This window comes from Chlorocebus sabaeus, chromosome 21, assembly GCF_047675955.1.
Source record: "Chlorocebus sabaeus isolate Y175 chromosome 21, mChlSab1.0.hap1, whole genome shotgun sequence".
NCBI classification, from domain to species: domain Eukaryota; kingdom Metazoa; phylum Chordata; class Mammalia; order Primates; family Cercopithecidae; genus Chlorocebus; species Chlorocebus sabaeus.
Window position 1 is genome coordinate 122,330,869 of NC_132924.1, and position 9,422 is coordinate 122,340,290.

The following is a 9,422-nucleotide window of genomic DNA, read 5'->3' on the forward strand; positions in this document are numbered from 1 at the left end:
ATCACTTGCAGATGTCACCCCTGAATGCTCCATCTAAAATAGCACTCCCCTGCTGCTGGGACCCCTTCTCTTCCCCCAACTCTGCCTTATGTGTCTTCACAGCACAGATTTGCATCTGGCATTAATTATTTGATTATTATCTTTTTAAAAAATTTATTTCTTTTTTGACACTGGGTCTCCCTCTGCCACCAGCCTGGGGTGCAGTAGTACAAACACAGCTCACTGCAGCCTCGACCTCCTGGGCTCAAGCAGTCCTCCCACCCCAGCTGTCAAGTAGCTGTGACTACAGGCACATGCCACCATGCCTGGCTAATTTTTAAATTTTTTATAGAGACGGGGTCCCTCATACTGCCCAGGTTGGTCTTGAACTCCTGGACTCACATGATCTCCCTGCCTCGGCCTCCCAAAGTGCTGGGATTACAGGCGTGAGCCACTGTGCCCTGACTGTTTGATTATTATCTACTCTGTGAGTATGGGGATTTTGTTTTGTTCCTGCTGTATGCCCAGTACCTAGAATAATGCCTGGCACACAGTAAGTGCTTACTAAATATTTGAATTATGGAATGAGTGTTTTGTGTTCTCTTCTCTTCTCTTTTTTGATGGAGTCTCGCTTTGTCGCCCAGGCTGGAGTGCAGTGGCACGATTTCGGCTCACTGCAAGCTCCACCTCCCGGGTTCATGCCATTCTCCTGCCTCAGCCTCCCGAGTAGCTGGGACCACAGGCGCCTGACACCACGCCCGGCTAATTATTTTCTATGTTTTTTTTGTAGAGACAGGGTTTCACCGTGTTAGACAGGATGGTCTTGATCTCCTGACCTCATGATCCACCTGCCTTGGCCTCCCGAAGTGCTGGGATTACAGGTGTGAGCCATTGCACCCAGCCTTGTGTCTCTTTCTACTAAAATGTCAATTCTTTGAAAGCAAGCACCGTGTTCTTCATCTCTGCGTCTATCCCATTTAGCACCGAGCCTGGCACAGAGGAGATGCGTCATAAACGTTACATGATCTCTTCAAATGGCAGCATAACATTCCACTAAGTGAATGCTGTGCACCGTTCCCCTACTACTAGACATTTAGAGTGTTTTTTCTAATTTTTAATTAAAAATAATACAGTGATAACCTTCTTAGCTTTATTATTTTTCATGGGTGTTTATTTCTTTAAAATAGATTCCCAGAAGCAGCATGACCGAGTCAATATAATAAATACAACATTGGCAAAACTGCTTTTGAAAAGGGTCGGAGAGGATTGAAAATGTGGAAAATCCCATTTTACCAGACTTGTCATCTTAAAATGTTAGTGCTAGATAACAAACAAGCAGAAACAAAAACAAAACAACAACAAAAAGTACTGTGTTGACGCTATTGGTCAGCCTGGGCTGCTAAAACAAAATACCATGGACTGGGCGGCTTGAATAACAGAAATTTATTTCTCACAGTTCTGGAGGCTGCAAGTCCAAGATCAAGATGTGGGCAGGTTCCTTCCTGGCTCTCCTTAGGGCTTTTCTTCTGGCTTGCAGACATCCTCAACATGTTGGGGAGAGAGGGAGAGACAGCAAGAGAAAAGGAGAGAGAGAGAGAGAGAGAAAGAGAGAGAGATGTGGAGATGTGGTCTCTCTTCATGTAAGGGCACTAATCCCACCCTGGGGCCCCACCCTCATGACCTCATCTACACCTGATTACCTCCCAAAAGCCCCACCTTCAAACACCATCACCTTGGGGATTAGGGCTTCACCATATGAATGTTGGAGGACACATTCAGTCCGTAACACTAACCAAGAAAAGTTTCTGGAAGGTGACAGCATGAGCAGATTCATGCTGTGTGTGTTATGGGTTGAATTATTTCCCCCTCCCCCCACTTTTTTTTTGGTTTGTTTTTGAGATGGAGTCTTGCTCTGTCGCCCAGGCTGGAGTACAACGGCACAATCTCGATTCACCGCAACCTCTGCCTCCTGGGCTGAAGTGATTCTCCTGCCTCAGCCTCCCCAGTAGCTGAGACTACAGGTGGGTGCCACCATGCCCAGCTAATTTTTGCATTTTTAGTAGAGACGGGGTTTCACTGTGTTGGCCAAGCTGGTCTCGCACTCTTGACCTCAAGTGATCTGCCCTGTCTCAGCCTCCCAAAGTGCTGGGATTACAGGTGTGAGCCACCGCCCTGCCTCCCCCACAAATTTATACGTTGAAGTCCCAAACCTCAGTACCTCATAATGTAACCGTGTTCGAAGATGAGGTCTTTAGAGGGGTGATGAAGCTAAAAAGAAGCTGTTAGGGTGGGGCCCCATCTAAGAGGACTGGCGTCCTTATGAGAAGGGGAAGAGACACCAGGATGGGCACACATAGAGGAAAGGCGTTTGAGGACACAGCGAGAAGGTGACCACCTGCACGCCACAGACAGGCCTCAGGAGAAACCAGCACCACCGACACCTTGATCTGGGACCTCCAGCCTCCAGGACTGTGGGAAAATCAATGTCTGTTGTTGAAGCCACCCAGTCTGTAGCATCTTGTTATGGCAGCCTGAATGGATTCATGGTGGGTCAATTGCTGACGGTATGGAGAGTGAACAGCTCATAGGACAGGGTGAACCAGTTGCAGCTTCTTTTGGGCTGGGTGGAGGCTGCCGGCACCACCCCACAGGATTCTTCTCTCTGTGGGTGCTCCTAGGGGTTTCCTGAAGGCTGTGGGCCCAGGAAGTGCTAACTCTGCTGGCTGGAGAAGGCGTCCCTCCAGGGGCTTGGATTGGCCTTTATCATTCCAGAAATATTTACTGAACCCAAGTCACGTGCTGTGTGTTAGGTGATGGGGCTACAAGGCAAGTAAGGCAAGGGTCCCCAAGGCTCAGACCAGCGGGATGCCTGTAAGAAACAAATCACTACACTCATGCTAGAGCCAGTGTTTCGGGAAATTTAACTTAGGGTGCCTGGACATCGCAAGCATGTGTCCTTTTTAATTTGTATTTTTTTATAATATACAGACAACTGGGTTTGGGAGTCATATTACTCCTGTTTTTTATTTTTTTATTTTTTTGTGACAAAGACTCATTCTGTCACTCAGGCTGGAGTGCAGTGGTGCCATCTTGGCTCACTGCTAACTCCGCCTCCTGGGTTCAAGTGATTCTCTCACCTCAGCCTCCCAAGTTGCTAGGATTACAGGCACCTGCCATCATGCCCAGCTAATTTTTATATTTTTGTAGAGACAGAGGTTCACCATGTTGGCCAGGCTGGTGTTGAACTCCTGACCTCAGGTGATCCGCCCACCTTGGCCTCCCAAAGTGCTGGGATTACAGGCATGAGCCACCGTGTCTGGCCACTCCTAATATTTTTAAAAAATACTGTGGATGTTTTAATAACTTTTATATATACTTTTTGTTAGGAAAAAAGGTACGTGTTTGTGTGAGAACATAGAGGCCCGACGGGAAGGGGGCAGAGGAGAAGGCTTCGGCGAGGTTTTGTTCTAGTTACACTCTCTTCCTTTTTAGAAAGTTAAGAAAATATTGACGCAATAATATATTTACATGGTTCAAAATTCCAGTGGCACAGAAACAATGGTATCTCCTCTCACTCCTGTCCCCAGCCACCCATGTCCCCTCCTTGCAAGCAACTGATGTTCCCAGTTTCTTGTACATCTTTCTAGAGCTTTTTCATGCCATAAATGCAAATACGTCATCTCTCCTTTTCTTCTCGTCTACGAACAGTAGCAGGCTATGCGGAAACACGTTGTCCTTGCTCGCTTTTCTGTTTCTTCTTGGCAATCTTTCCATATCAGTGGATAAAGAGCATCTCCATTTGTAAGCGTGCCTAACATTTAGTTGTACAGCTGTATGTAATTTATTTAATAGTCCCCAGATGATGGACAATTAGGTTGCTTCTAATGTTTTATAATTAACAATGATGTGGCTGTGGAATTACCTCGCACAGACATCATTTCACAATTGTGTTCATAGACCTCTTAGTTTCTAGAAGCGTAATTCCTGGGTCAAAGTTATGTGCTTTTAGCATTTCAAGAGTTCTTGCCAGATGCCTCCTTAGAGGTGTATCAGTGTACACTCCTACCAACAACGCAGAAACCTGTCTGTTCCCCACACACCCTGAATCCCTAGTGTGATATCAGACTTTGTGGTTTTTAGCATCTTAAAGGAGTTTACCTGGAGGTCTTGGAGAATGAGGCTGGGGGAGGAGAGGAAGCTGGGGTTGCAGCTGTTGTGAATGAGGCCAGAAAGTCAGGGAAACGGGAATGGGAGGCAGGGAACTCTAGGCTCTCCGGTGAGCCGTGCTTACTCTCTGCTGCAATAACACCACTGGCCATCGTTTATGAAACTTTTGCTATGGGTCAGGCACCACCCTAAGGCTGTAAGCCTGGAGTCAGACTCTTGTTCTGAAAAGGGCCAGATTGTACATGTTTGTTATTCTATAGGCAAAATAGTCTCTGTTGTAACCACTCAGCTCTGCCTTTTTAACAGGAAAGCAGCCACAGACATTGAAGAAATGAACCAGAGTGGCTGTATTCCAAGGAAACTTTATTTATGGACACTGAAATTTGATTTTCATATAATTCTTGCATGCCACAAACTATTTTTTTAAAGCAACAGCAAATATTTATTGAACACTTACTCTGTGCCATTAAAAAAAAAAACCGATTGTCTCATTTACTTTTCCCCAAGTCCCATGAGGTCCCATTTCCCATCCCCCCAGTCAAACCACTGAGAAGGGTAAAATCCGTTCTTAGCCTGTGGAGCTGTGCCCTGTGACAGGTCATGGCTTACCGATGCCTGCTGCAGAGGTTCTCATTTAGATAAAGAAAATACGGTACACGTATACCCTAGAATACTACACAGCCATAAAAAAGAATGAGATCATGTCCTTTGCAGCAACATGGATGGGGCTGAAGACCATTCTTCTAAGTCAACTAACAAAGGAACAGAAAACCAAATACTGGATGTTCTCACTTAGAAGTGGGAGCTAAACATCTTCACATGGATACAAAGAAGGGAACAACAGATACCAGGGCCTACTGGAGGGTGGAGGGAGGGAGGAGGGTGAGGATCAGAAAACTACCTATTGAGTACTATGCTTATTATTTGGTGACAAGATAATCTGTGCACCCAACGCCCACGATACGCAATTTACCCATATAACAAACATGCACATGTACCCCTGAACCTAAAATAAAAGTTAAAAAAAAAAAATAGAAGATTCTCATTTAATCCTCGCAATTGCAGGACCTTCTATTTTATTCTTTTTGAGATAGGGTCTCGTTCTGTTGCCCAGGCTGGACTGCAATGGTGTGATGATGGATCCCTGCAGCCTCAACCTCCCAGTCTCGAGCCATCCTCCCTCCTCAGCCTCCCAAGTAGCCGGAACCGTAGGCACGTGCCACCACACTTGGCTAATCTAAAAAAAATTTTTTTGTAGAGTTGGGGTCTTGCCATGTTGCCCAGGCTGGTTTCAAACTCCTGAGCTCAAGCAATCCTCCAGCCTCAGCCTCCCAAAGTGCTGGAATTACAGGTGTGAACCACTGTGCCCCGCTGTAGGGCTTTTACATCCCCATTTAACAAATGGTAAAACAGAGTCCTAGGCAGGTTCAAGAGAAAAGGACTCAGTTAGCACTCAAGGAGGCGGCCACACTCACAGCTCCAGCTGGACCATCAGGAAGGAAGACCAAAGGACTCCCACCTGGCTACAGAGCAGCCCTTTCCGTCCCGCTCCCAGAGCGCTGTGGCCTCCTCCTCACTTGCTTCCTGCAGGTAAGAGGCGGTGAACAGGACCTATGAGGGTCTGGGCCAGCCTCCTGGCTTCATAAGTAAGGAATGGCGTTTTGTGTGGTGTGTGTGTCTCAGCCTTCACCGAGCATTCCTAACAGCTCTCTACTTCGCCACGTGCAGGGAGGTCCACTTATTTTCTCCTGATCTGGGCTATTTCCTTCCCTTCCCTTACTCAGCCCTCCCTCTTCCCTGGGGAGCCAAGGTCTCCAGGAAAGCTATTTATTTCCTGGCCAGAGAGGCTGCAGCCCTAGCAATCCCAGGGACCCCCACATCTGCGCAGGCCAGCCAGGCTGGAGAAGCTGGAATTTCACAGCCTGGAGGTGATCAGGCCCAGTCGGGCAGCTTCAGTCTTTTCTCTGCAGTCCCTGCCCTGGATGTAGGGACCAAGGAACCCTCTGCATGGGGACTGTATTAATTCCCTAGGGCTGCCATACAGGGTATTACAAATGGGGTGGCTTGAAACAACAGCAGTTTATTCTTGGACAGTTCTGGAGACCAGAAGTCAGAAGTGGAGGTACCAGTCAGGCCTGCTTCCTCGGTGACGCTGGCTAGAGCTCTTCCTTGCCGCCTCCGGGCTTCTGGTGTGGCTTTGCTCCTTGGTGCTTTGGCTTACAGATATTCGCTCCAGTCTCTGCCTCCATCTTCCCATGACATTCTTTCTGTGTTTGTGTCTGTCTCCTTTCCTCTTCTTACAGGGACATCAGTGATATTGGATAAGGGCCCACCCTAATGACCTCATCTTGAGCTCATTATATCTGCAAAGACCCTGTTTCCAAATAAGGTCCCATTCACAGGTACTAGAGTTTAGGGCTTCAACATATCTTTTTAGGCAACCCATTCAACCCAAAGCAGGGACCTTGTCTCTTGGCGAACATGCACAGTGAAGACCACCCCTGAATACCAGAGTTCGTCTCTTAAGTGAGCTATAGTATGAAAAATATGGGAAGATATTCATATGCGAAAGCCAGAATAGGGAGAAGGCACCTGGATTTGAACCCCAACTTCTTGACCTACAGTCCAGTGCCCTAAGCTGTGGCCCCAACACATCAGCAGGTCTTATGGGCCCTTTTCTCCACTGGGGTCACACTCAGGGCCCATGTTGATTATTAATTCTGCAAGGAGGTCCTGCTGTACTGTAGCCCTTGGGCCTCGACACCTCTCCAGGATCCTCCCCCATCGTCTCACCCAACACTGCGCCATGACCATCCTCGAGCTTTCTTGTCAAGCCTGCACCTGAATCCATTGCTCTTGCTGCCATTTTCACGTGGAATTCCTTCCCACCTCCCTTGTTTATTAAGTAAGCCCTTCAGAATGCAAGGCCCATTTTGAATAGGGAACGTGCCGTTACCCTAGTTTCGGACAGGCGTGTAATTTATACCATCTCCTCTGTATTCCAAGAGCTATTATCATGCATTGCCATGACAGGCATTTCCACTAAACTTTTAGCTCCTGAGACCAGGAATTGTGTGGTTGTTAGAATCTGGGACACAGGAGGCACCTACTAGTGCTCGTTGAATTAAAGCATGAAACTCATCAAGGAATCTGTCTGTGCAGGGCTTCCCACGGCTCTGTTTAGCAGAGGCAGTAGGTTGCTAGTCTTTCTTAATATATTCCACTCTACTGAGAATGCTGAGAAACCACTAAGGCTGCAGTGATGGTCCCCCACAGCCATGTCCTGGCTACTCCTGGCTTCTTTTAGAAAACCACTTTTCTCCTCATACTATAGACATATATTCTGAGTGTAAGCAGATATACTCTTAGAAGACCTTACTCCTGAAATGGTTATACCACTCACGTACCTTAACCCCTGGTGGCAGTGGCTGGTCATGGATAGGCACAGAACTCAAGCCAAACCACCCAGAGTCCTTCTCTAGAATTTCTCTAAAACAATTTTTTTTTTCTTTTTTTGAGGTGGAGTCTTGCTCTGTCGCCCAGGCTGGAGTGCAGCGGCGCGATCTCACTGCAAGCTCCGCCTCCCGGGTTCACGCCATTCTCCTGCCTCAGCCTCCTAAGTAGCTGGGACTACAGGTGCCGCCACCATGCCCGGCTAATTTTTTGTATTTTTAGTAGAGACAGGGTTTCACCGTGTTAGCCAGGATAGTCTGGATCTCCTGACCTCGTGATGGGCCTGCCTCGGCCTCCCAAAGTGCTGGGATTACATGTGTGAGCCACCGCACCTGGCCTTCTCTAGAATTTTTTAGATTCAAGTCTTTTTCTCTCTGGCAAGTGTGGAGCTATGAACGTACAAATGTTGGAGGCAGGGTCTCAGCTGCGTGGAGAGATGGGTTTGAGACATTAAAGCTAACTTAAGAGGGAACCAAAGAATAAAGCTACAGGGAGAGAGTCCTGAGAACATTTGAGTTCCTGGAAGTCAGCTTCTTGTCTGATATTTATATTATCTTTTATTTTCTATCAGCTGAAATTTAATCTCTGCCACTTACCATCATGTTAATACACCATGATTCCAAAGCTGAAATAATATTAATAGAAATTATAATAGCGACAGGGGGTATAGCTCAGTGGTAGAGCATTTGACTGCAGATCAAGAGGTCCCTGGTTCAAATCCAGGTGCCCCCTAGTTTTCTTCACTTCTAGAATGCATCTTTTGGGAGAGAGTATTTGAGACAAAAAAGGTGATGAAGGAGAAACAATGAAAGGTTAAGAAGATGAAGAAATGGATGCTGGGTAAAAAGAATCAACAACTGTCCACCAGAGGGAGTGATATGGTCAGGTTGAAATCTGAAAAAAAAAAAAAAAAAAAAAACTAGTTTGGCCCAGCAATATCTGGGTTGGAGGAGAAGACAGGAAGAGATGCTAGACTACTGCAATAATGATGTGCTGAACAAAGCTGGATTGAGTATTGTTCCTTCTCAACAATTAGCCTCACTGGAGGTCTAGTCCCAAAGCCCTTGCAATCTCTTAATATGGTTTGGCTCTGTATTGTCACCCAAATCTCTTGTTGAATTGTAATCCCCGATGTTGGGGTAGGGATCTAGTAGGGGGTGATCATGGGGCAGATTTTTCCCTTGCTGTTCTTGTGATAGTGATTGATTTCTCATGAGATCTGATTATTTGAGAGTGTGTAGCACTTCCCGCTTTACTCTGTTTCTTTCCTGCCGGCCATATGAATATGTGCTTGCTTCTCATACTCCTTCTGTCATGATTGTAAGTTTCCTGAGGCCTTCCCGGAAGCAGAAGCCTGTACATCCCACAGAACTGTGAGCTGATTACACCTATTTTCTTTATAAATTATCCAGTGTCAGGTATGTCTTTACAGCAGTGTGAGAACAAACAAATATACTTCTGTTTCCCTTCCCCCATTCTGTGGACAAGGATATCACAAGAACATTTTTCTTTGGTGGTCTGCACATACGCTCAAGCCCAAAAGAGCTGTTGGCCTGGGGCACAGAGACCTCTCCTGGAGGCCTGAGACTAGGATGATGATCATGTTGTCTCTTGGGTACTCTGTATATATCTGCAATGGGAACAGTTCTCTGGCCCACGAGCTCCTTGAGTGCCAAAACAAAGTCTTCATCAGCTAGGGGTTCAGGGAACATGACACAGATTGGAACAGGTAGGAGCTCAATAAATGTTTGTTGAATACATGAACTAGTTATGACCTGTTTAAAAATTTTTAAATTTTAAACTCAAGGAGTACATGTACAGGT

The 9,422-nt window shown here is 46.5% G+C and overlaps 1 non-coding gene across 1 annotated transcript; it reads left to right on the forward strand.

The window, feature by feature from the left end:
* Positions 1-8,259: 8,259 nt before the first annotated feature.
* TRNAC-GCA (transfer RNA cysteine (anticodon GCA)) lies at positions 8,260-8,331 on the forward strand. The gene has a single exon. It is a non-coding gene; the product is annotated as a tRNA-Cys (tRNA).
* The last annotated feature ends 1,091 nt before the right edge of the window (positions 8,332-9,422 follow it).